The sequence below is a fragment of the Channa argus genome, unplaced genomic scaffold (assembly GCF_033026475.1).
Source record: "Channa argus isolate prfri unplaced genomic scaffold, Channa argus male v1.0 Contig004, whole genome shotgun sequence".
NCBI lineage: Eukaryota > Metazoa > Chordata > Actinopteri > Anabantiformes > Channidae > Channa > Channa argus.
The window spans coordinates 452,819-478,859 of NW_027125223.1; the positions used below are offsets into that span (position 1 = coordinate 452,819).

At 42.0% G+C, this 26,041-nt stretch overlaps 22 pseudogenes; all 22 read left to right on the top strand.

Annotated features, from left to right (window-relative positions):
* The first annotated feature begins 800 nt into the window (after positions 1 to 800).
* LOC137109692 (5S ribosomal RNA) lies at positions 801 to 919 on the top strand (annotated as a pseudogene).
* Positions 920 to 2,762: 1,843 nt separating this feature from the next.
* LOC137109863 (5S ribosomal RNA) lies at positions 2,763 to 2,880 on the top strand (annotated as a pseudogene).
* An 856-nt stretch (positions 2,881 to 3,736) lies between these two features.
* Positions 3,737 to 3,855, top strand: LOC137109776 (5S ribosomal RNA; annotated as a pseudogene).
* An 857-nt stretch (positions 3,856 to 4,712) lies between these two features.
* LOC137109945 (5S ribosomal RNA) lies at positions 4,713 to 4,831 on the top strand (annotated as a pseudogene).
* An 857-nt stretch (positions 4,832 to 5,688) lies between these two features.
* On the top strand, positions 5,689 to 5,797 carry LOC137109998 (5S ribosomal RNA; annotated as a pseudogene).
* Positions 5,798 to 6,664: 867 nt separating this feature from the next.
* LOC137109903 (5S ribosomal RNA) lies at positions 6,665 to 6,783 on the top strand (annotated as a pseudogene).
* Positions 6,784 to 7,640: 857 nt separating this feature from the next.
* On the top strand, positions 7,641 to 7,759 carry LOC137109693 (5S ribosomal RNA; annotated as a pseudogene).
* An 867-nt stretch (positions 7,760 to 8,626) lies between these two features.
* On the top strand, positions 8,627 to 8,745 carry LOC137109868 (5S ribosomal RNA; annotated as a pseudogene).
* Positions 8,746 to 9,343: 598 nt separating this feature from the next.
* LOC137109866 (5S ribosomal RNA) lies at positions 9,344 to 9,462 on the top strand (annotated as a pseudogene).
* An 866-nt stretch (positions 9,463 to 10,328) lies between these two features.
* On the top strand, positions 10,329 to 10,447 carry LOC137109694 (5S ribosomal RNA; annotated as a pseudogene).
* Positions 10,448 to 12,290: 1,843 nt separating this feature from the next.
* LOC137109864 (5S ribosomal RNA) lies at positions 12,291 to 12,408 on the top strand (annotated as a pseudogene).
* Positions 12,409 to 13,264: 856 nt separating this feature from the next.
* LOC137109695 (5S ribosomal RNA) lies at positions 13,265 to 13,383 on the top strand (annotated as a pseudogene).
* An 867-nt stretch (positions 13,384 to 14,250) lies between these two features.
* Positions 14,251 to 14,369, top strand: LOC137109947 (5S ribosomal RNA; annotated as a pseudogene).
* A 598-nt stretch (positions 14,370 to 14,967) lies between these two features.
* Positions 14,968 to 15,086, top strand: LOC137109777 (5S ribosomal RNA; annotated as a pseudogene).
* An 857-nt stretch (positions 15,087 to 15,943) lies between these two features.
* LOC137109946 (5S ribosomal RNA) lies at positions 15,944 to 16,062 on the top strand (annotated as a pseudogene).
* An 867-nt stretch (positions 16,063 to 16,929) lies between these two features.
* LOC137109905 (5S ribosomal RNA) lies at positions 16,930 to 17,048 on the top strand (annotated as a pseudogene).
* An 857-nt stretch (positions 17,049 to 17,905) lies between these two features.
* Positions 17,906 to 18,024, top strand: LOC137109696 (5S ribosomal RNA; annotated as a pseudogene).
* Positions 18,025 to 18,881: 857 nt separating this feature from the next.
* On the top strand, positions 18,882 to 19,000 carry LOC137109698 (5S ribosomal RNA; annotated as a pseudogene).
* An 867-nt stretch (positions 19,001 to 19,867) lies between these two features.
* Positions 19,868 to 19,986, top strand: LOC137109699 (5S ribosomal RNA; annotated as a pseudogene).
* An 845-nt stretch (positions 19,987 to 20,831) lies between these two features.
* Positions 20,832 to 20,950, top strand: LOC137109604 (5S ribosomal RNA; annotated as a pseudogene).
* An 857-nt stretch (positions 20,951 to 21,807) lies between these two features.
* LOC137109606 (5S ribosomal RNA) lies at positions 21,808 to 21,926 on the top strand (annotated as a pseudogene).
* An 867-nt stretch (positions 21,927 to 22,793) lies between these two features.
* Positions 22,794 to 22,912, top strand: LOC137109825 (5S ribosomal RNA; annotated as a pseudogene).
* Positions 22,913 to 26,041: the final 3,129 nt, after the last annotated feature.

The window sequence follows — 26,041 nt, forward strand, 5'->3', positions numbered from 1 at the left end:
AATTGTTCTATATTTTCATAAAATTTTGTTCTCTTCATTACTGTTTTGCTACTTTATTGGTTTGTCAACCATCGTGCTTCATTACTAGTAGACCATGTTACGGTCCTGGCCATATGTGTTGTTTTTGATTTGTTGTTCTTATAGGTGCCCTGCCTGATTGGCCGGATTGAGGGGCAGTACAGGAAGCTGATTGGTCCATCCTACACTTCCTGGAGTTTTAAAAGTACGGTTCCCAACAGCTAGCGAGGCTCTTTCTGGCAGCAGCACCTGTTTGCTGTTCTTGGTTTCCAAACCTTATTTAGCATTTTTGAATTGTTAGGTTTTGTGCCGTGGTTTTGTTTATAAATTGTATATTTTGTAAATAGTATTAAATCTGTAGGGGTGAACAGCCATTTTCTTTGGACTGTTTTCACATTAGGGAGTTAGGGTTAGCGACTGTCTTTTGGATTGTTTATTTCTATCAGGCTAGCTAGCACTTTCTGTGGGAAATGGCTTATTTGTTTATTATGTTGGCCTTGGTTCGCCCTGAGTTGTAGTGTCATGTTTTGTTTGACACTTTCTTTCGTTTAAAATAAATATCATTCTGTTGGAACATCTCGATCCTGGATTTTGGTTTGGGGATCGGAGAGGGAACATGCTAATTTATCTTTGTATGTTGCACCCTGACCCCCTAGACAGGGGCGTAACAGACCAGTACAGTTATAGTACTTTGTACTTTGCCACATTTATCTTCTTCTTAGCAAGTTTCATGCATTCTGCTTCTCCAGCGTTTTTAAGAGCTGTTGATGATGTCAAATGCAGCTTACGGCCACACCGCTCTCTAAGCGCCCGATCTCGTCCGATCTCGGCAGCCAAATAGAGCCGGGCCTGGTTAGTACTTGGTAGGAAGACCGCGTGGGAATACCAGGTGCTGTAAGCTTTTTTGCTTGGGTTTACGGGCAGCACAAGCTGGTGTTACTGCCTATTTATTCATAGAAATTGTTCTATATTTTCATCAAATTTTGTTCTTTCATTACTGTTTTGCTACTTTATTGGTTTGTCAACCATCGTGCTTCATTACTAGTAGACCATGTTACGGTCCTGGCCATATGTGTTGTTTTTATTTTGTTGTTCTTATAGGTGCCCTGCCTGATTGGCCGGATTGGGGGGCAGTACAGGAAGCTGATTGGTCCATCCTACACTTCCTGGAGTTTTAAAAGTACGGTTCCCAACAGCTAGCGAGGCTCTTTCTGGCAGCAGCACCTGTTTACTGTTCTTGGTTTCCAAACTTTATTTAGCATTTTTGAATTGTTAGGTTTTATGCCGTGGTTTTGTTTATAAATTGTATATTTTGTAAATAGTTTTAAATCTGTAGGGGTGAACAGCCATTTTCTTTTGATTGTTTTCTCTTGTTTTCACATTAGGGAGTTAGGGTTAGCGACTGTCTTTTGGTTTGTTTATTTCTATCAGGCTAGCTAGCACTTTCTGTGGGAAATGGCTTATTTTGTTTATTATGTTGGCCTTGGTTCGCCCTGAGTTGTAGTGTCATGTTTTGTTTGACACTTTCTTTCGTTTAAAATAAATATCATTCTGTTGGAACATCTCGATCCTGGATTTTGGTTTGGGGATCGGAGAGTGAACATGCTAATTTATCTTTGTATGTTGCACCCTGACCCCCTGGACAGGGGCGTAACAGACCAGTACAGTTATAGTACTTTGTACTTTGCCACATTTATCTTCTTCTTAGCAAGTTTCATGCATTCTGCTTTTCCAACGTTTTTAAGAGCTGTTGATGATGTCAAATGCAGCTTACGGCCACACCGCTCTCTAAGCGCCCGATCTCGGCAGCCAAATAGAGCCGGGCCTGGTTAGTACTTGGTAGGAAGACCGCCTGGGAATACCAGGTGCTCTAAGATTTTTTTCTTGGGTTTACGGGCAGCACAAGCTGGTGTTACTGCCTATTTATTCATAGAAATTGTTCTATATTTTCATCAAATTTTGTTCTTTCATTGCTGTTTTGCTACTTTATTGGTTTTTCAACCATCGTGCTTCATTACTAGTAGACCATGTTACGGTCCTGGCCATATGTGTTGTTTTTATTTTCTCGTTCTTATAGGTGCCCTGCCTGATTGGCCGGATTGAGGGGCAGTACAGGAAGCTGATTGGTCCATCCTACACTTCCTGGAGTTTTAAAAGTACGGTTCCCAACAGCTAGCGAGGCTCTTTCTGGCAGCAGCACCTGTTTGCTGTTCTTGGTTTCCAAACCTTATTTAGCATTTTTGAATTGTTAGGTTTTGTGCCGTGGTTTTGTTTATAAATTGTATATTTTGTAATTCGTATTAAATCTGTAGGGGTGAACAGCCATTTTCTTTTGATTGTTTTCTCTTGTTTTCACATTAGGGAGTTAGGGTTAGCGACTGTCTTTTGGTTTGTTTATTTCTATCAGGCTAGCTAGCACTTTCTGTGGGAAATGGCTTATTTTGTTTATTATGTTGGCCTTGGTTCGCCCTGAGTTGTAGTGTCATGTTTTGTTTGACACTTTCTTTCGTTTAAAATAAATATCATTCTGTTGGAACATCTCGATCCTGGATTTTGGTTTGGGGATCGGAGAGTGAACATGCTAATTTATCTTTGTATGTTGCACCCTGACCCCCTAGACAGGGGCGTAACAGACCAGTACAGTTATAGTACTTTGTACTTTGCCACATTTATCTTCTTCTTAGCAAGTTTCATGCATTCTGCTTCTCCAACATTTTTAAGAGCTGTTGATGATGTCAAATGCAGCTTACGGCCACACCGCTCTCTAAGCGCCCGATCCCGCCGATCTCGGCAGCCAAATAGAGCCGGGCCTGGTTAGTACTTGGTAGGAAGACCGCCTGGGAATACCAGGTGCTGTAAGCTTTTTTGCTTGGGTTTACGGGCAGCACAAGCTGGTGTGACTGCCTATTTATTCATAGAAATTGTTCTATATTTTTATCAAATTTTGTTCTTTCATTGCTGTTTTGCTACTTTATTGGTTTGTCAACCATCGTGCTTCATTACTTGTAGACCATGTTACGGTCCTGGCCATATGTGTTGTTTTTATTTTGTTGTTCTTATAGGTGCCCTGCCTGATTGGCCGGGTTGGGGGGCAGTACAGGAAGCTGATTGGTCCATCCTACACTTCCTGGAGTTTTAAAAGTACGGTTCCCAACAGCTAGCGAGGCTCTTTCTGGCAGCAACACCTGTTTGCTGTTCTTGGTTTCCAAACCTTATTTAGCATTTTTGAATTGTTAGGTTTTGTGCCGTGGTTTTGTTTATAAATTGTATATTTTGTAATTCGTATTAAATCTGTAGGGGTGAACAGCCATTTTCTTTGGACTGTTTTCACATTAGGGAGTTAGGGTTAGCGACTGTCTTTTGGATTGTTTATTTCTATCAGGCTAGCTAGCACTTTCTGTGGGAAATGGCTTATTTGTTTATTATGTTGGCCTTGGTTCGCCCTGAGTTGTAGTGTCATGTTTTGTTTGACACTTTCTTTCGTTTAAAATAAATATCATTCTGTTGGAACATCTCGATCCTGGATTTTGGTTTGGGGATCGGAGAGGGAACATGCTAATTTATCTTTGTATGTTGCACCCTGACCCCCTAGACAGGGGCGTAACAGACCAGTACAGTTATAGTACTTTGTACTTTGCCACATTTATCTTCTTCTTAGCAAGTTTCATGCATTCTGCTTCTCCAGCGTTTTTAAGAGCTGTTGATGATGTCAAATGCAGCTTACGGCCACACCGCTCTCTAAGCGCCCGATCTCGTCCGATCTCGGCAGCCAAATAGAGCCGGGCCTGGTTAGTACTTGGTAGGAAGACCGCCTGGGAATACCAGGTGATGTAAGCTTTTTTGCTTGGGTTTACGGGCAGCACAAACTGGTGTTACTGTCTATTTATTCATAGAAATTGTTGTATATTTTCATCAAATTTTGTTCTTTCATTGCTGTTTTGCTACTTTATTGGTTTGTCAACCATCGTGCTTCATTACTAGTAGACCATGTTACGGTCCTGGCCATATGTGTTGTTTTTATTTTGTTGTTCTTATAGGTGCCCTGCCTGATTGGCCGGATTGGGGGGCAGTACAGGAAGCTGATTGGTCCATCCTACACTTCCTGGAGTTTTAAAAGTACGGTTCCCAACAGCTAGCGAGGCTCTTTCTGGCAGCAACACCTGTTTGCTGTTCTTGGTTTCCAAACCTTATTTAGCATTTTTGAATTGTTAGGTTTTGTGCCGTGGTTTTGTTTATAAATTGTATATTTTGTAATTCGTATTAAATCTGTAGGGGTGAACAGCCATTTTCTTTGGACTGTTTTCACATTAGGGAGTTAGGGTTAGCGACTGTCTTTTGGATTGTTTATTTCTATCAGGCTAGCTAGCACTTTCTGTGGGAAATGGCTTATTTTGTTTATTATGTTGGCCTTGGTTCGCCCTGAGTTGTAGTGTCATGTTTTGTTTGACACTTTCTTTCGTTTAAAATAAATATCATTCTGTTGGAACATCTCGATACTGGATTTTGGTTTGGGGATCGGAGAGGGAACATGCTAATTTATCTTTGTATGTTGCACCCTGACCCCCTAGACAGGGGCGTAACAGACCAGTACAGTTATAGTACTTTGTACTTTGCCACGTTTATCTTCGTCTTAGCAAGTGTCATGCATTCTGCTTCTCCAGCGTTTTTAAGAGCTGTTGATGATGTCAAATGCAGCTTACGGCCACACCGCTCTCTAAGCGCCCGATCTCGTCCGATCTCGGCAGCCAAATAGAGCCGGGCCTTGTTAGTACTTGGTAGGAAGACTGCCTGGGAATACCAGGTGCTGTAAACTTTTTTGCTTGGGTTTACGGGCAGCACAAGCTGGTGTTTCTGCCTATTTATTCATAGAAATTGTTCTATATTTTCATCAAATTTTGTTCTTTCATTGCTGTTTTGCTACTTTATTGGTTTGTCAACCATCGTGCTTCATTACTAGTAGACCATGTTACGGTCCTGGCCATATGTGTTGTTTTTGATTTGTTGTTCTTATAGGTGCCCTGCCTGATTGGCCGGATTGAGGGGCAGTACAGGAAGCTGATTGGTCCATCCTACACTTCCTGGAGTTTTAAAAGTACGGTTCCCAACAGCTAGCGAGGCTCTTTCTGGCAGCAGCACCTGTTTGCTGTTCTTGGTTTCCAAACCTTATTTAGCATTTTTGAATTGTTAGGTTTTGTGCCGTGGTTTTGTTTATAAATTGTATATTTTGTAAATAGTATTAAATCTGTAGGGGTGAACAGCCATTTTCTTTGGACTGTTTTCACATTAGGGAGTTAGGGTTAGCGACTGTCTTTTGGATTGTTTATTTCTATCAGGCTAGCTAGCACTTTCTGTGGGAAATGGCTTATTTTGTTTATTATGTTGGCCTTGGTTTGCCCTGAGTTGTAGTGTCATGTTTTGTTTGACACTTTCTTTCGTTGAAAATAAATATCATTCTGTTGGAACATCTCGATACTGGAGTTTGGTTTGGGGATCGGAGAGGGAACATGTTAATTTATCTTAGTATGTTGCACCCTGACCCCCTGGACAGGGGCGTAACAGACCAGTACAGTTATAGTACTTTGTACTTTGCCACATTTATCTTCTTCTTAGCAAGTGTCATGCATTCTGCTTCTCCAGCGTTTTTAAAAGCTGTTGATGATGTCAAATGCAGCTTACGGCCACACCGCTCTCTAAGCGCCCGATCTCGGCAGCCAAATAGAGCCGGGCCTGGTTAGTACTTGGTAGGAAGACCGCCTGGGAATACCAGGTGCTGTAAACTTTTTTACTTGGGTTTACGGGCAGCACAAACTGGTGTTACTGCCTATTTATTCATAGAAATTGTTGTATATTTTCATCAAATTTTGTTCTTTCATTGTTGTTTTGCTACTTTATTGGTTTGTCAACCATCGTGCTTCATTACTAGTAGACCATGTTACGGTCCTGGCCATATGTGTTGTTTTTATTTTGTCGTTCTTATAGGTGCCCTGCCTGATTGGCCGGATTGAGGGGCAGTACAGGAAGCTGATTGGTCCATCCTACACTTCCTGGAGTTTTAAAAGTACGGTTCCCAACAGCTAGCGAGGCTCTTTCTGGCATCAGCACCTGTTTGCTGTTCTTGGTTTCCAAACCTTATTTAGCATTTTTGAATTGTTAGGTTTTGTGCCGTGGTTTTGTTTATAAATTGTATATTTTGTAAATAGTATTAAATCTGTAGGGGTGAACAGCCATTTTCTTTTGATTGTTTTCTCTTTTTTTCACATTAGGGAGTTAGGGTTAGCGACTGTCTTTTGGTTTGTTTATTTCTATCAGGCTAGCTAGCACTTTCTGTGGGAAATGGCTTATTTTGTTTATTATGTTGGCCTTGGTTCGCCCTGAGTTGTAGTGTCATGTTTTGTTTGACACTTTCTTTCGTTTAAAATAAATATCATTCTGTTGGAACATCTCGATCCTGGATTTTGGTTTGGGGATCGGAGAGGGAACATGCTAATTTATCTTTGTATGTTGCACCCTGACCCCCTGGACAGGGGCGTAACAGACCAGTACAGTTATAGTACTTTGTACTTTGCCACATTTATCTTCGTCTTAGCAAGTTTCATGCATTCTGCTTCTCCAACGTTTTTAAGAGCTGTTGATGATGTCAAATGCAGCTTACGGCCACACCGCTCTCTAAGCGCCCGATCTCGTCCGATCTCGGCAGCCTAATAGATCCGGGCCTGGTTAGTACTTGGTAGGAAGACCGCGTGGGAATACCAGGTGCTGTAAGCTTTTTTGCTTGGGTTTACGGGCAGCACAAGCTGGTGTTACTGCCTATTTATTCATAGAAATTGTTCTATATTTTCATCAAATTTTGTTCTCTTCATTACTGTTTTGCTACTTTATTGGTTTGTCAACCATCGTGCTTCATTACTAGTAGACCATGTTACGGTCCTGGCCATATGTGTTGTTTTTGATTTGTTGTTCTTATAGGTGCCCTGCCTGATTGGCCGGATTGAGGGGCAGTACAGGAAGCTGATTGGTCCATCCTACACTTCCTGGAGTTTTAAAAGTACGGTTCCCAACAGCTAGCGAGGCTCTTTCTGGCAGCAGCACCTGTTTGCTGTTCTTGGTTTCCAAACCTTATTTAGCATTTTTGAATTGTTAGGTTTTGTGCCGTGGTTTTGTTTATAAATTGTATATTTTGTAAATAGTATTAAATCTGTAGGGGTGAACAGCCATTTTCTTTGGACTGTTTTCACATTAGGGAGTTAGGGTTAGCGACTGTCTTTTGGATTGTTTATTTCTATCAGGCTAGCTAGCACTTTCTGTGGGAAATGGCTTATTTGTTTATTATGTTGGCCTTGGTTCGCCCTGAGTTGTAGTGTCATGTTTTGTTTGACACTTTCTTTCGTTTAAAATAAATATCATTCTGTTGGAACATCTCGATCCTGGATTTTGGTTTGGGGATCGGAGAGGGAACATGCTAATTTATCTTTGTATGTTGCACCCTGACCCCCTAGACAGGGGCGTAACAGACCAGTACAGTTATAGTACTTTGTACTTTGCCACATTTATCTTCTTCTTAGCAAGTTTCATGCATTCTGCTTCTCCAGCGTTTTTAAGAGCTGTTGATGATGTCAAATGCAGCTTACGGCCACACCGCTCTCTAAGCGCCCGATCTCGTCCGATCTCGGCAGCCAAATAGAGCCGGGCCTGGTTAGTACTTGGTAGGAAGACCGCGTGGGAATACCAGGTGCTGTAAGCTTTTTTGCTTGGGTTTACGGGCAGCACAAGCTGGTTTTACTGCCTATTTATTCATAGAAATTGTTCTATATTTTCATCAAATTTTGTTCTTTCATTACTGTTTTGCTACTTTATTGGTTTGTCAACCATCGTGCTTCATTACTAGTAGACCATGTTACGGTCCTGGCCATATGTGTTGTTTTTATTTTGTTGTTCTTATAGGTGCCCTGCCTGATTGGCCGGATTGGGGGGCAGTACAGGAAGCTGATTGGTCCATCCTACACTTCCTGGAGTTTTAAAAGTACGGTTCCCAACAGCTAGCGAGGCTCTTTCTGGCAGCAGCACCTGTTTACTGTTCTTGGTTTCCAAACTTTATTTAGCATTTTTGAATTGTTAGGTTTTATGCCGTGGTTTTGTTTATAAATTGTATATTTTGTAAATAGTTTTAAATCTGTAGGGGTGAACAGCCATTTTCTTTTGATTGTTTTCTCTTATTTTCACATTAGGGAGTTAGGGTTAGCGACTGTCTTTTGGTTTGTTTATTTCTATCAGGCTAGCTAGCACTTTCTGTGGGAAATGGCTTATTTTGTTTATTATGTTGGCCTTGGTTCGCCCTGAGTTGTAGTGTCATGTTTTGTTTGACACTTTCTTTCGTTTAAAATAAATATCATTCTGTTGGAACATCTCGATACTGGAGTTTGGTTTGGGGATCGGAGAGGGAACATGCTAATTTATCTTTGTATGTTGCACCCTGACCCCCTGGACAGGGGCGTAACAGACCAGTACAGTTATATTACTTTGTACTTTGCCACATTTATCTTCTTCTTAGCAAGTGTCATGCATTCTGCTTCTCCAGCGTTTTTAAGAGCTGTTGATGATGTCAAATGCAGCTTACGGCCACACCGCTCTGTAAGCGCCGGATCTCGTCCGATCTCGGCAGCCAAATAGAGCCGGGCCTGGTTAGTACTTGGTAGGAAGACCGCCTGGGAATACCAGGTGCTTTAAGCTTTTTTGCTTGGGTTTACGGGCAGCACAAGCTGGTGTTACTGCCTATTTATTCATAGAAATTGTTCTATATTTTCATCAAATTTTGTTCTTTCATTGCTGTTGTTTTGCTACTTTATTGGTTTCTCAACCATCGTGCTTCATTACTAGTAGACCATGTTAAATAAATTGTATATTTTGTAAATAGTATTAAATCTGTAGGGGTGAACTGCCATTTTCTTGGACTGTTTTCACATTAGGGAGTAAGGGTTAGCGACTGTCTTTTGGTTTGTTTATTTCTATCAGGCTAGCTAGCACTTTCTATGGGAAATGGCTTATTTTGTTTATTATGTTGGCCTTGGTTCGCCCTGAGTTGTAGTGTCATGTTTTGTTTGACACTTTCTTTCGTTTAAAATAAATATCATTCTGTTGGAACATCTCGATCCTGGATTTTGGTTTGGGGATCGGAGAGGGAACATGCTAATTTATCTTTGTATGTTGCACCCTGACCCCCTGGACAGGGGCGTAACAGACCAGTACAGTTATAGTACTTTGTACTTTGCCACATTTATCTTCTTCTTAGCATGTTTCATGCATTCTGCTTCTCCAACGTTTTTATGCAGCTTACGGCCACACCGCTCTCTAAGCGCCCGATCTCGTCCGATCTTGGCAGCCAAATAGAGCCGGGCCTGGTTAGTACTTGGTAGGAAGACCGCCTGGGAATACCAGGTGATGTAAGCTTTTTTGCTTGGGTTTACGGGCAGCACAAACTGGTGTTACTGTCTATTTATTCATAGAAATTGTTGTATATTTTCATCAAATTTTGTTCTTTCATTGCTGTTTTGCTACTTTATTGGTTTGTCAACCATCGTGCTTCATTACTAGTAGACCATGTTACGGTCCTGGCCATATGTGTTGTTTTTATTTTGTTGTTCTTATAGGTGCCCTGCCTGATTGGCCGGATTGGGGGGCAGTACAGGAAGCTGATTGGTCCATCCTACACTTCCTGGAGTTTTAAAAGTACGGTTCCCAACAGCTAGCGAGGCTCTTTCTGGCAGCAACACCTGTTTGCTGTTCTTGGTTTCCAAACCTTATTTAGCATTTTTGAATTGTTAGGTTTTGTGCCGTGGTTTTGTTTATAAATTGTATATTTTGTAATTCGTATTAAATCTGTAGGGGTGAACAGCCATTTTCTTTTGATTGTTTTCTCTTTTTTTCACATTAGGGAGTTAGGGTTAGCGACTGTCTTTTGGTTTGTTTATTTCTATCAGGCTAGCTAGCACTTTCTGTGGGAAATGGCTTATTTTGTTTATTATGTTGGCCTTGGTTCGCCCTGAGTTGTAGTGTCATGTTTTGTTTGACACTTTCTTTCGTTTAAAATAAATATCATTCTGTTGGAACATCTCGATCCTGGATTTTGGTTTGGGGATCGGAGAGGGAACATGCTAATTTATCTTTGTATGTTGCACCCGACCCCCTAGACAGGGGCGTAACAGACCAGTACAGTTATAGTACTTTGTACTTTGCCACATTTATCTTCTTCTTAGCAAGTTTCATGCATTCTGCTTCTCCAGCGTTTTTAAGAGCTGTTGATGATGTCAAATGCAGCTTACGGCCACACCGCTCTCTAAGCGCCCGATCTCGTCCGATCTCGGCAGCCAAATAGAGCCGGGCCTGGTTAGTACTTGGTAGGAAGACCGCGTGGGAATACCAGGTGCTGTAAGCTTTTTTGCTTGGGTTTACGGGCAGCACAAGCTGGTGTTACTGCCTATTTATTCATAGAAATTGTTCTATATTTTCATCAAATTTTGTTCTTTCATTACTGTTTTGCTACTTTATTGGTTTGTCAACCATCGTGCTTCATTACTAGTAGACCATGTTACGGTCCTGGCCATATGTGTTGTTTTTATTTTGTTGTTCTTATAGGTGCCCTGCCTGATTGGCCGGATTGGGGGGCAGTACAGGAAGCTGATTGGTCCATCCTACACTTCCTGGAGTTTTAAAAGTACGGTTCCCAACAGCTAGCGAGGCTCTTTCTGGCAGCAGCACCTGTTTACTGTTCTTGGTTTCCAAACTTTATTTAGCATTTTTGAATTGTTAGGTTTTATGCCGTGGTTTTGTTTATAAATTGTATATTTTGTAAATAGTTTTAAATCTGTAGGGGTGAACAGCCATTTTCTTTTGATTGTTTTCTCTTGTTTTCACATTAGGGAGTTAGGGTTAGCGACTGTCTTTTGGTTTGTTTATTTCTATCAGGCTAGCTAGCACTTTCTGTGGGAAATGGCTTATTTTGTTTATTATGTTGGCCTTGGTTCGCCCTGAGTTGTAGTGTCATGTTTTGTTTGACACTTTCTTTCGTTTAAAATAAATATCATTCTGTTGGAACATCTCGATCCTGGATTTTGGTTTGGGGATCGGAGAGTGAACATGCTAATTTATCTTTGTATGTTGCACCCTGACCCCCTGGACAGGGGCGTAACAGACCAGTACAGTTATAGTACTTTGTACTTTGCCACATTTATCTTCTTCTTAGCAAGTTTCATGCATTCTGCTTTTCCAACGTTTTTAAGAGCTGTTGATGATGTCAAATGCAGCTTACGGCCACACCGCTCTCTAAGCGCCCGATCTCGGCAGCCAAATAGAGCCGGGCCTGGTTAGTACTTGGTAGGAAGACCGCCTGGGAATACCAGGTGCTCTAAGATTTTTTTCTTGGGTTTACGGGCAGCACAAGCTGGTGTTACTGCCTATTTATTCATAGAAATTGTTCTATATTTTCATCAAATTTTGTTCTTTCATTGCTGTTTTGCTACTTTATTGGTTTTTCAACCATCGTGCTTCATTACTAGTAGACCATGTTACGGTCCTGGCCATATGTGTTGTTTTTATTTTCTCGTTCTTATAGGTGCCCTGCCTGATTGGCCGGATTGAGGGGCAGTACAGGAAGCTGATTGGTCCATCCTACACTTCCTGGAGTTTTAAAAGTACGGTTCCCAACAGCTAGCGAGGCTCTTTCTGGCAGCAGCACCTGTTTGCTGTTCTTGGTTTCCAAACCTTATTTAGCATTTTTGAATTGTTAGGTTTTGTGCCGTGGTTTTGTTTATAAATTGTATATTTTGTAATTCGTATTAAATCTGTAGGGGTGAACAGCCATTTTCTTTTGATTGTTTTCTCTTGTTTTCACATTAGGGAGTTAGGGTTAGCGACTGTCTTTTGGTTTGTTTATTTCTATCAGGCTAGCTAGCACTTTCTGTGGGAAATGGCTTATTTTGTTTATTATGTTGGCCTTGGTTCGCCCTGAGTTGTAGTGTCATGTTTTGTTTGACACTTTCTTTCGTTTAAAATAAATATCATTCTGTTGGAACATCTCGATCCTGGATTTTGGTTTGGGGATCGGAGAGTGAACATGCTAATTTATCTTTGTATGTTGCACCCTGACCCCCTAGACAGGGGCGTAACAGACCAGTACAGTTATAGTACTTTGTACTTTGCCACATTTATCTTCTTCTTAGCAAGTTTCATGCATTCTGCTTCTCCAACATTTTTAAGAGCTGTTGATGATGTCAAATGCAGCTTACGGCCACACCGCTCTCTAAGCGCCCGATCCCGCCGATCTCGGCAGCCAAATAGAGCCGGGCCTGGTTAGTACTTGGTAGGAAGACCGCCTGGGAATACCAGGTGCTGTAAGCTTTTTTGCTTGGGTTTACGGGCAGCACAAGCTGGTGTGACTGCCTATTTATTCATAGAAATTGTTCTATATTTTTATCAAATTTTGTTCTTTCATTGCTGTTTTGCTACTTTATTGGTTTGTCAACCATTGTGCTTCATTACTTGTAGACCATGTTACGGTCCTGGCCATATGTGTTGTTTTTATTTTGTTGTTCTTATAGGTGCCCTGCCTGATTGGCCGGGTTGGGGGGCAGTACAGGAAGCTGATTGGTCCATCCTACACTTCCTGGAGTTTTAAAAGTACGGTTCCCAACAGCTAGCGAGGCTCTTTCTGGCAGCAACACCTGTTTGCTGTTCTTGGTTTCCAAACCTTATTTAGCATTTTTGAATTGTTAGGTTTTGTGCCGTGGTTTTGTTTATAAATTGTATATTTTGTAATTCGTATTAAATCTGTAGGGGTGGACAGCCATTTTCTTTGGACTGTTTTCACATTAGGGAGTTAGGGTTAGCGACTGTCTTTTGGATTGTTTATTTCTATCAGGCTAGCTAGCACTTTCTGTGGGAAATGGCTTATTTGTTTATTATGTTGGCCTTGGTTCGCCCTGAGTTGTAGTGTCATGTTTTGTTTGACACTTTCTTTCGTTTAAAATAAATATCATTCTGTTGGAACATCTCGATCCTGGATTTTGGTTTGGGGATCGGAGAGGGAACATGCTAATTTATCTTTGTATGTTGCACCCTGACCCCCTAGACAGGGGCGTAACAGACCAGTACAGTTATAGTACTTTGTACTTTGCCACATTTATCTTCTTCTTAGCAAGTTTCATGCATTCTGCTTCTCCAGCGTTTTTAAGAGCTGTTGATGATGTCAAATGCAGCTTACGGCCACACCGCTCTCTAAGCGCCCGATCTCGTCCGATCTCGGCAGCCAAATAGAGCCGGGCCTGGTTAGTACTTGGTAGGAAGACCGCGTGGGAATACCAGGTGCTGTAAGCTTTTTTGCTTGGGTTTACGGGCAGCACAAGCTGGTGTTACTGCCTATTTATTCATAGAAATTGTTCTATATTTTCATCAAATTTTGTTCTTTCATTACTGTTTTGCTACTTTATTGGTTTGTCAACCATCGTGCTTCATTACTAGTAGACCATGTTACGGTCCTGGCCATATGTGTTGTTTTTATTTTGTTGTTCTTATAGGTGCCCTGCCTGATTGGCCGGATTGGGGGGCAGTACAGGAAGCTGATTGGTCCATCCTACACTTCCTGGAGTTTTAAAAGTACGGTTCCCAACAGCTAGCGAGGCTCTTTCTGGCAGCAGCACCTGTTTACTGTTCTTGGTTTCCAAACTTTATTTAGCATTTTTGAATTGTTAGGTTTTATGCCGTGGTTTTGTTTATAAATTGTATATTTTGTAAATAGTTTTAAATCTGTAGGGGTGAACAGCCATTTTCTTTTGATTGTTTTCTCTTGTTTTCACATTAGGGAGTTAGGGTTAGCGACTGTCTTTTGGTTTGTTTATTTCTATCAGGCTAGCTAGCACTTTCTGTGGGAAATGGCTTATTTTGTTTATTATGTTGGCCTTGGTTCGCCCTGAGTTGTAGTGTCATGTTTTGTTTGACACTTTCTTTCGTTTAAAATAAATATCATTCTGTTGGAACATCTCGATACTGGAGTTTGGTTTGGGGATCGGAGAGGGAACATGCTAATTTATCTTTGTATGTTGCACCCTGACCCCCTGGACAGGGGCGTAACAGACCAGTACAGTTATATTACTTTGTACTTTGCCACATTTATCTTCTTCTTAGCAAGTGTCATGCATTCTGCTTCTCCAGCGTTTTTAAGAGCTGTTGATGATGTCAAATGCAGCTTACGGCCACACCGCTCTGTAAGCGCCGGATCTCGTCCGATCTCGGCAGCCAAATAGAGCCGGGCCTGGTTAGTAGTTGGTAGGAAGACCGCCTGGGAATACCAGGTGCTTTAAGCTTTTTTGCTTGGGTTTACGGGCAGCACAAGCTGGTGTTACTGCCTATTTATTCATAGAAATTGTTCTATATTTTCATCAAATTTTGTTCTTTCATTGCTGTTGTTTTGCTACTTTATTGGTTTCTCAACCATCGTGCTTCATTACTAGTAGACCATGTTAAATAAATTGTATATTTTGTAAATAGTATTAAATCTGTAGGGGTGAACTGCCATTTTCTTGGACTGTTTTCACATTAGGGAGTAAGGGTTAGCGACTGTCTTTTGGTTTGTTTATTTCTATCAGGCTAGCTAGCACTTTCTATGGGAAATGGCTTATTTTGTTTATTATGTTGGCCTTGGTTCGCCCTGAGTTGTAGTGTCATGTTTTGTTTGACACTTTCTTTCGTTTAAAATAAATATCATTCTGTTGGAACATCTCGATCCTGGATTTTGGTTTGGGGATCGGAGAGGGAACATGCTAATTTATCTTTGTATGTTGCACCCTGACCCCCTGGACAGGGGCGTAACAGACCAGTACAGTTATAGTACTTTGTACTTTGCCACATTTATCTTCTTCTTAGCATGTTTCATGCATTCTGCTTCTCCAACGTTTTTATGCAGCTTACGGCCACACCGCTCTCTAAGCGCCCGATCTCGTCCGATCTCGGCAGCCAAATAGAGCCGGGCCTGGTTAGTACTTGGTAGGAAGACCGCCTGGGAATACCAGGTGATGTAAGCTTTTTTGCTTGGGTTTACGGGCAGCACAAACTGGTGTTACTGTCTATTTATTCATAGAAATTGTTGTATATTTTCATCAAATTTTGTTCTTTCATTGCTGTTTTGCTACTTTATTGGTTTGTCAACCATCGTGCTTCATTACTAGTAGACCATGTTACGGTCCTGGCCATATGTGTTGTTTTTATTTTGTTGTTCTTATAGGTGCCCTGCCTGATTGGCCGGATTGGGGGGCAGTACAGGAAGCTGATTGGTCCATCCTACACTTCCTGGAGTTTTAAAAGTACGGTTCCCAACAGCTAGCGAGGCTCTTTCTGGCAGCAACACCTGTTTGCTGTTCTTGGTTTCCAAACCTTATTTAGCATTTTTGAATTGTTAGGTTTTGTGCCGTGGTTTTGTTTATAAATTGTATATTTTGTAATTCGTATTAAATCTGTAGGGGTGAACAGCCATTTTCTTTGGACTGTTTTCACATTAGGGAGTTAGGGTTAGCGACTGTCTTTTGGATTGTTTATTTCTATCAGGCTAGCTAGCACTTTCTGTGGGAAATGGCTTATTTTGTTTATTATGTTGGCCTTGGTTCGCCCTGAGTTGTAGTGTCATGTTTTGTTTGACACTTTCTTTCGTTTAAAATAAATATCATTCTGTTGGAACATCTCGATACTGGATTTTGGTTTGGGGATCGGAGAGGGAACATGCTAATTTATCTTTGTATGTTGCACCCTGACCCCCTAGACAGGGGCGTAACAGACCAGTACAGTTATAGTACTTTGTACTTTGCCACGTTTATCTTCGTCTTAGCAAGTGTCATGCATTCTGCTTCTCCAGCGTTTTTAAGAGCTGTTGATGATGTCAAATGCAGCTTACGGCCACACCGCTCTCTAAGCGCCCGATCTCGTCCGATCTCGGCAGCCAAATAGAGCCGGGCCTTGTTAGTACTTGGTAGGAAGACTGCCTGGGAATACCAGGTGCTGTAAACTTATTTGCTTGGGTTTACGGGCAGCACAAGCTGGTGTTACTGCCTATTTATTCATAGAAATTGTTCTATATTTTCATCAAATTTTGTTCTTTCATTGCTGTTTTGCTACTTTATTGGTTTGTCAACCATCGTGCTTCATTACTAGTAGACCATGTTACGGTCCTGGCCATATGTGTTGTTTTTGATTTGTTGTTCTTATAGGTGCCCTGCCTGATTGGCCGGATTGAGGGGCAGTACAGGAAGCTGATTGGTCCATCCTACACTTCCTGGAGTTTTAAAAGTACGGTTCCCAACAGCTAGCGAGGCTCTTTCTGGCAGCAGCACCTGTTTGCTGTTCTTGGTTTCCAAACCTTATTTAGCATTTTTGAATTGTTAGGTTTTGTGCCGTGGTTTTGTTTATAAATTGTATATTTTGTAAATAGTATTAAATCTGTAGGGGTGAACAGCCATTTTCTTTTGATTGTTTTCTCTTTTTTTCACATTAGGGAGTTAGGGTTAGCGACTGTCTTTTGGTTTGTTTATTTCTATCAGGCTAGCTAGCACTTTCTGTGGGAAATGGCTTATTTTGTTTATTATGTTGGCCTTGGTTCGCCCTGAGTTGTAGTGTCATGTTTTGTTTGACACTTTCTTTCGTTTAAAATAAATATCATTCTGTTGGAACATCTCGATCCTGGATTTTGGTTTGGGGATCGGAGAGGGAACATGCTAATTTATCTTTGTATGTTGCACCCTGACCCCCTGGACAGGGGCGTAACAGACCAGTACAGTTATAGTACTTTGTACTTTGCCACATTTATCTTCGTCTTAGCAAGTTTCATGCATTCTGCTTCTCCAACGTTTTTAAGAGCTGTTGATGATGTCAAATGCAGCTTACGGCCACACCGCTCTCTAAGCGCCCGATCTCGTCCGATCTCGGCAGCCTAATAGATCCGGGCCTGGTTAGTACTTGGTAGGAAGACCGCGTGGGAATACCAGGTGCTGTAAGCTTTTTTGCTTGGGTTTACGGGCAGCACAAGCTGGTGTGACTGCCTATTTATTCATAGAAATTGTTCTATATTTTTATCAAATTTTGTTCTTTCATTGCTGTTTTGCTACTTTATTGGTTTGTCAACCATCGTGCTTCATTACTAGTAGACCATGTTACGGTCCTGGCCATATGTGTTGTTTTTATTTTGTTGTTCTTATAGGTGCCCTGCCTGATTGGCCGGGTTGGGGGGCAGTACAGGAAGCTGATTGGTCCATCCTACACTTCCTGGAGTTTTAAAAGTACGGTTCCCAACAGCTAGCGAGGCTCTATCTGGCAGCAACACCTGTTTGCTGTTCTTGGTTTCCAAACCTTATTTAGCATTTTTGAATTGTTAGGTTTTGTGCCGTGGTTTTGTTTATAAATTGTATATTTTGTAAATAGTATTAAATCTGTAGGGGTGAACTGCCATTTTCTTTGGATTGTTTTCACATTTGGGAGTTAGGGTTAGCGACTGTCTTTTGGTTTGTTTATTTCTATCAGGCTAGCTAGCACTTTCTGTGGGAAATGGCTTATTTTGTTTATTATGTTGGCCTTGGTTCGCCCTGAGTTGTAGTGTCATGTTTTGTTTGACACTTTCTTTCGTTTAAAATAAATATCATTCTGTTGGAACATCTCGATCCTGGATTTCTGTTTGGGGATCGGAGAGGGAACATGCTAATTTATCTTTGTATGTTGCACCCTGACCCCCTGGACAGGGGCGTAACAGACCAGTACAGTTATAGTACTTTGTACTTTGCCACATTTATCTTCTTCTTAGCAAGTTTCATGCATTCTGCTTCTCCAACGTTTTTAAGAGCTGTTGATGATGTCAAATGCAGCTTACGGCCACACCGCTCTCTAAGCGCCCGATCTCGTCCGATCTCGGCAGCCAAATAGAGCCGGGCCTGGTTAGTACTTGGTAGGAAGACCGCGTGGGAATACCAGGTGCTGTAAGCTTTTTTGCTTGGGTTTACGGGCAGCACAAGCTGGTGTTACTGCCTATTTATTCATAGAAATTGTTCTATATTTTCATCAAATTTTGTTCTTTCATTACTGTTTTGCTACTTTATTGGTTTGTCAACCATCGTGCTTCATTACTAGTAGACCATGTTACGGTCCTGGCCATATGTGTTGTTTTTATTTTCTTGCTCTTATAGGTGCCCTGCCTGATTGGCCGGATTGGGGGGCAGTACAGGAAGCTGATTGGTCCATCCTACACTTCCTGGAGTTTTAAAAGTACGGTTCCCAACAGCTAGCGAGGCTCTTTCTGGCAGCAGCACCTGTTTGCTGTTCTTGGTTTCCAAACTTTATTTAGCATTTTTGAATTGTTAGGTTTTATGCCGTGGTTTTGTTTATAAATTGTATATTTTGTAAATAGTATTAAATCTGTAGGGGTGAACAGCCATTTTCTTTGGATTGTTTTCACATTTGGGAGTTAGGGTTAGCGACTGTCTTTTGGTTTGTTTATTTCTATCAGGCTAGCTAGCACTTTCTGTGGGAAATGGCTTATTTTGTTTATTATGTTGGCCTTGGTTCGCCCTGAGTTGTAGTGTCATGTTTTGTTTGACACTTTCTTTCGTTTAAAATAAATATCATTCTGTTGGAACATCTCGATCCTGGATTTTGGTTTGGGGATCGGAGAGGGAACATGCTAATTTATCTTTGTATGTTGCACCCTGACCCCCTGGACAGGGGCGTAACAGACCAGTACAGTTATAGTACTTTGTACTTTGCCACATTTGTCTTCTTCTTAGCAAGTGTCATGCATTCTGCTTCTCCAGTGTTTTTAAGAGCTGTTGATGATGTCAAATGCAGCTTACGGCCACACCGCTCTCTAAGCGCCCGATCTCGTCCGATCTCGGCAGCCAAATAGAGCCGGGCCTGGTTAGTACTTGGTAGGAAGACCGCGTGGGAATACCAGGTGCTGTAAGCTTTTTTGCTTGGGTTTACGGGCAGCACAAGCTGGTGTTACTGCCTATTTATTCATAGAAATTGTTCTATATTTTCATCAAATTTTGTTCTTTCATTACTGTTTTGCTACTTTATTGGTTTGTCAACCATCGTGCTTCATTACTAGTAGACCATGTTACGGTCCTGGCCATATGTGTTGTTTTTATTTTGTTGTTCTTATAGGTGCCCTTCCTGATTGGCCGGATTGGGGGGCAGTACAGGAAGCTGATTGGTCCATCCTACACTTCCTGGAGTTTTAAAAGTACGGTTCCCAACAGCTAGCGAGGCTCTTTCTGGCAGCAACACCTGTTTGCTGTTCTTGGTTTCCAAACCTTATTTAGCATTTTTGAATTGTTAGGTTTTGTGCCGTGGTTTTGTTTATAAATTGTATATTTTGTAATTCGTATTAAATCTGTAGGGGTGAACAGCCATTTTCTTTTGATTGTTTTCTCTTGTTTTCACATTAGGGAGTTAGGGTTAGCGACTGTCTTTTGGTTTGTTTATTTCTATCAGGCTAGCTAGCACTTTCTGTGGGAAATGGCTTATTTTGTTTATTATGTTGGCCTTGGTTCGCCCTGAGTTGTAGTGTCATGTTTTGTTTGACACTTTCTTTCGTTTAAAATAAATATCATTCTGTTGGAACATCTCGATCCTGGATTTTGGTTTGGGGATCGGAGAAGGAACATGCTAATTTATCTTTGTATGTTGCACCCTGACCCCCTGGACAGGGGCGTAACAGACCAGTACAGTTATAGTACTTTGTACTTTGCCACATTTATCTTCTTCTTAGCAAGTTTCATGCATTCTGCTTCTCCAACGTTTTTAAGAGCTGTTGATGATGTCAAATGCAGCTTACGGCCACACCGCTCTCTAAGCGCCCGATCTCGTCCGATCTCGGCAGCCAAATAGAGCCGGGCCTGGTTAGTACTTGGTAGGAAGACCGCGTGGGAATACCAGGTGCTGTAAGCTTTTTTGCTTGGGTTTACGGGCAGCACAAGCTGGTGTTACTGCCTATTTATTCATAGAAATTGTTTTATATTTTCATCAAATTTTGTTCTTTCATTGCTGTTTTGCTACTTTATTGGTTTGTCAACCATCGTGCTTCATTACTAGTAGACCATGTTACGGTCCTGGCCATATGTGTTGTTTTTATTTTGTTGTTCTTATAGGTGCCCTGCCTGATTGGCCGGATTGGGGGGCAGAACAGGAAGCTGATTGGTCCATCCTACACTTCCTGGAGTTTTAAAAGTACGGTTCCCAACAGCTAGCGAGGCTCTTTCTGGCAGCAACACCTGTTTGCTTTTCCTTTTTTCCAAACCTTATTTAGCATTTTTGAATTGTTAGGCTTTGTGCCGTGGTTTTGTTTATAAATTGTATATTTTGTAATTCGTATTAAATCTGTAGGGGTGAACAGCCATTTTCTTTGGACTGTTTTCACATTAGGGAGTTAGGGTTAGCGACTGTCTTTTGGTTTGTTTATTTCTATCAGGCTAGCTAGCACTTTCTGTGGGAAATGGCTTATTTTGTTTATTATGTTGGCCGAGTTGTAGTGTCATGTTTTGTTTGACACTTTCTTTCGTTTAAAATAAATATCATTCTGTTGGAACATCTCGATCCTGGATTTTGGTTTGGGGATCGGAGAGGGAACATGCTAATTTATCTTTGTATGTTGCACCCTGACCCCCTGGACAGGGGCGTAACAGACCAGTACAGTTATAGTACTTTGTACTTTGCCACATTTATCTTCTTCTTAGCAAGTTTCATGCATTCTGCTTCTCCAACGTTTTTAAGAGCTGTTGATGATGTCAAATGCAGCTTACGGCCACACCGCTCTCTAAGCGCCCGATCTCGTCCGATCTCGGCAGCCAAATAGAGCCGGGCCTGGTTAGTACTTGGTAGGAAGACCGCCTGGGAATACCAGGTGCTGTAAGCTTTTTTGCTTGGGTTTACGGGCAGCACAAGCTGGTGTTACTGCCTATTTATTCATAGAAATTGTTCTATATTTTCATCAAATTTTGTTCTTTCATTACTGTTTTGCTACTTTATTGGTTTGTCAACCATCGTGCTTCATTACTAGTAGACCATGTTGCGGTCCTGGCCATATGTGTTGTTTTTATTTTGTTGTTCTTATAGGTGCCCTGCCTGATTGGCCGGATTGGGGGGCAGTACAGGAAGCTGATTGGTCCATCCTACACTTCCTGGAGTTTTAAAAGTACGGTTCCCAACAGCTAGCGAGGCTCTTTCTGGCAGCAGCACCTGTTTGCTTTTCTTGGTTTCCAAACTTTATTTAGCATTTTTGAATTGTTAGGTTTTATGCCGTGGTTTTGTTTATAAATTGTATATTTTGTAAATAGTATTAAATCTGTAGGGGTGAACTGCCATTTTCTTTGGATTGTTTTCACATTTGGGAGTTAGGGTTAGCGACTGTCTTTTGGTTTGTTTATTTCTATCAGGCTAGCTAGCACTTTCTGTGGGAAATGGCTTATTTTGTTTATTATGTTGGCCTTGGTTCGCCCTGAGTTGTAGTGTCATGTTTTGTTTGACACTTTCTTTCGTTTAAAATAAATATCATTCTGTTGGAACATCTCGATCCTGGATTTTGGTTTGGGGATCGGAGAGGGAACATGCTAATTTATCTTTGTATGTTGCACCCTGACCCCCTGGACAGGGGCGTAACAGACCAGTACAGTTATAGTACTTTGTACTTTGCCACATTTATCTTCTTCTTAGCAAGTGTCATGCATTCTGCTTCTCCAGCGTTTTTAAGAGCTGTTGATTATGTCAAATGCAGCTTACGGCCACACCGCTCTCTAAGCGCCCGATCTCGTCCGATCTCGGCAGCCAAATAGAGCCGGGCCTGGTTAGTACTTGGTAGGAAGACCGCCTGGGAATACCAGGTGCTGTAAGCTTTTTTGCTTGGGTTTACGGGCAGCACAAACTGGTGTTACTGCCTATTTATTCATAGAAATTGTTGTATATTTTCATCAAATTTTGTTCTTTCATTGCTGTTTTGCTACTTTATTGGTTTTTCAACCATCGTGCTTCATTACTAGTAGACCATGTTACGGTCCTGGCCATATGTGTTGTTTTTATTTTGTCGTTCTTATAGGTGCCCTGCCTGATTGGCCGGATTGAGGGACAGTACAGGAAGCTGATTGGTCCATCCTACACTTCCTGGAGTTTTAAAAGTACGGTTCCCAACAGCTAGCGAGGCTCTTTCTGGCATCAGCACCTGTTTGCTGTTCTTGGTTTCCAAACCTTATTTAGCATTTTTGAATTGTTAGGTTTTGTGCCGTGGTTTTGTTTATAAATTGTATATTTTGTAAATAGTATTAAATCTGTAGGGGTGAACAGCCATTTTCTTTTGATTGTTTTCTCTTGTTTTCACATTAGGGAGTTAGGGTTAGCGACTGTCTTTTGGTTTGTTTATTTCTATCAGGCTAGCTAGCACTTTTTGTGGGAAATGGCTTATTTTGTTTATTATGTTGGCCTTGGTTCGCCCTGAGTTGTAGTGTCATGTTTTGTTTGACACTTTCTTTCGTTTAAAATAAATATCATTCTGTTGGAACATCTCGATCCTGGATTTTGGTTTGGGGATTGGAGAGGGAACATGCTAATTTATCTTTGTATGTTGCACCCTGACCCCCTGGACAGGGGCGTAACAGACCAGTACAGTTATAGTACTTTGTACTTTGCCACATTTATCTTCTTCTTAGCAAGTGTCATGCATTCTGCTTCTCCAGCGTTTTTAAGAGCTGTTGATGATGTCAAATGCAGCTTACGGCCACACCGCTCTCTAAGCGCCCGATCTCGTCCGATCTCAGCAGCCAAATAGAGCCGGGCCTGGTTAGTACTTGGTAGGAAGACCGCCCGGGAATACCAGGTGCTGTAAGCTTTTTTGCTTGGGTTTACGGGCAGCACAAGCTGGTGTTACTGCCTATTTGTAGGCTCTTTCTGGCAGCAGCACCTGTTTGCTGTTTTTGGTTCCCAAACCTGGTTGCAGACAGAGGTGTGGTTTCTCTCTAGAGCGAGCAGTGACGGACCCGCGCATGAGCCTGTTTTGGCGGGCTTTTTCAGTTTGCTTGTGTTTTTTGTCGTAATTTAACTAAATAGTATAGAGATTTCGATTTCGTTTATGTTACTAATCCCCCCGGCGGATTTGCTCCGTTCGGGGGCGCTTTCATTTTGCCTTTTTCTTTTTTATTTTATTTTGGTTTTGTTTTTTTGCCGAGTGTTACTCGATTCGCCAAGCTACGTAAAATGGAGAATGGCGGAGAAAGACGAGGTAAATTGACGGAGGACGCTGTGAAAATTGTGGCTCCTACCATGAGATGTCGGGGGGAAACGGCAATGCCAGCCGAAATAGAGAACGGAGCGGGAGGAAGCAAACGCCAGGCCGTGGAGCAGGGAGAGAAGAGAAATGGCGGGCAAGTTCCGGGCTTGTCAATGCAGAGGATTACTTCAGCAAAGAGGACGGGGAAAGGAGTGGATTTGGTCGGAGAGCAGTGGCAGAATAGGTTGGAGATTGATGGCATTTGTGTGGATGGAAAACATCAGGAGGAACGGGCGAGGATGCAGACGGAGATGAGCGGAAGACGGGAGACAATGAGAGAAAAAAGGTACGAAAAAGATTTGACTGTATTGGCAGAGGTGGTTGGTGAAGAGAAGGTGAAAACAATGGAACTGTTACGAGCAATACGTGATGTGTGTGGAGGCATAGTTGCGCTGCGTGAGACCGGATCGAATAAATATGAGGTGACGGTAAAAAGTGAAGCTGGAAAGAAAAGGCTACTGGATGGATTTAAAGTTGGTAAAGCGGTGGTAATGGTAAAAACATTAGCAATTGATGAACTGGTGGTGTCTTTTTTGAATTTGCCGGCGTATATAACGGACGAGGAAATTATGGAAAAACTGGACGTGTGGGGAGTGAGAGCGATCTCGCCTATTAAAAGGAGGATGTGGCCCGGGACTGATGTGGCGGACGGTACAAGATATATGAAGGTAAAGTTTAATGAAACTGTGCAGTCACTGCCCTACTCAGCGAAATTCATGACAGCTAATGGTCCGGAGTATTTTAGAGTAATTCACAATAATCAAGTGAAAGTTTGTCGGATGTGCTTACAGCCGGGACACATCGTGAGGGACTGTCCGGATTTCACCTGTTTTAAATGTAATAAACAGGGACATTATGCACGTGAGTGTGATGCCAGGATGCACAGATGTATGGAATGTCATAGCTCCACAGAGGAATGTCAATGTAAAAATATAGATGAAGGGAATGGGGAGGGTAGCAGGGAATCCATCTCCGAGGATGACAGGAGTGAGGTTAGACCTGTAGAGGAGCCAGAGCTGAATATGGGCAGCGAGAGTGAACAGGAGGATGAGGTGGTGTTGGAGACGCAGGGCGGTGACCTGCCTGTGCGGGAGGAACATGGGAGTGAAAGAGAGGATGTGTTGGGATCTAGTATGGATCAAGTGCTGGCAGAGTGGAGCGGGGATAGGGCGGGTCACCCTGAAGGGGGTTGGCTGAGCCCATCTTGGCTCGCTTCACAGAAGGTCCCCTCTCATAATGGAATACCACCCGCCCCTAGAGAGGAAGACTCGGATGCTGCCCTGCTGGCTCCCCAGGCTGACAGTATAGAGTCAGATTCGGAGATGGATGTTCAGCAGATAAAGCAGGTTAGAAAACGTCCACAGCAAGAGAAATCAGGGAGGAGTGAGGGAGGGAATAGAGGCAAAGGGAAAAAACAGCTTAGGAAATGACCTTTTTAATCGGTGTTTACTTGATAATGCTGCTTCAATCGCAAAATTTAAACGGGTTAACAAATATTGGGAAAATAGAGCAACTCTGTGGAGAAATGGCATGCGACATCTTGTGTGTCCAGGAATGTAGGTGGTCCATGGACAAAATAGACACTATAAAATCTTTTTGGAGAGGGGAGCTCTTTTACTCCCTCTCCTCTGACAAAACTGCTGGAGTGGCAATTTTTGTAAAGCCGGGTGTGTGTGAGAGTATTGTGGAGATTTTTAAGGATGGACAGGGTAGACTAATTGTTATTGATATAATACATTATAATAAAAAATATAGAATTCTGAATTTGTACGGTCCGAACAGTGAACCTGAAAGGAGAGGTTTCTTTGAGCGCTGCAAAAGGTGGACAGATGATCGCTCGGTAGTGATAGGAGATTGGAATGTTGCTCTGACTAAGGCGGACGTAGGAGTTAATAATAAATTTAAACAAGACATTAGTAGATCGGCTGTTTTTGTATGGATGGATGAGTGTGATTTGATAGATGCGTGGAGAGTGCTGAACCCCGGCACCCGGGCGTATTCGCGCAGGCAAGTGGTATTGGGCAGGCTAAAGCAATCCAGGATTGACCTGTGTTTGTTGGCGTCGAGTTTGGTGCAAGAATTAAATGAGTGTAAATATTGTTTTTGTTCCTGGAGTGATCATGCCTGTTTAAAGGTGACTCTAGGGGAGGGTGGTATGCAAAGGAATGGGGGCCTGTGGTGTTTTAACACTTCCCTCCTTGAAGATCAAGTTTTTAAAGATAAAATGAAGTCTTTTCTCTCTGCTCTATGTGATGAGAGTGATTATGTCGTGGATATCATTGAGTGGTGGGAGCGCACCAAATTTAAAATTAAAAAGCGTTGTATCGCTCTGAGCAGAGAGAAGAGGCTGAGGGAAAAGACAGAGGAGGCTGAGCTGAGACATCATCTAAAAGAGGAGCTTGAGCTTATTGAGGCTGAGTGTGACCGTCCCTTGGATGTCTATCTTGGATTGAGGGAGCAGCTGAGACGGTTAGATGAGAGAAAATGCAGAGGCGCAATGATCCGCAGTAAAGCACAACACATGTTGAAAGGGGAGCGCTGTACTGCTTTTTTTCTAGGTTTGGAAAAAAGGAAACAGGCAAAAACATACATACCAGAAATAAAAGACCTTGATGGAAACACACATACTGATATAGTGGATATTTTACAAGCAATACAAGACTACTACGCTAATTTGTTTAGCAAACAACA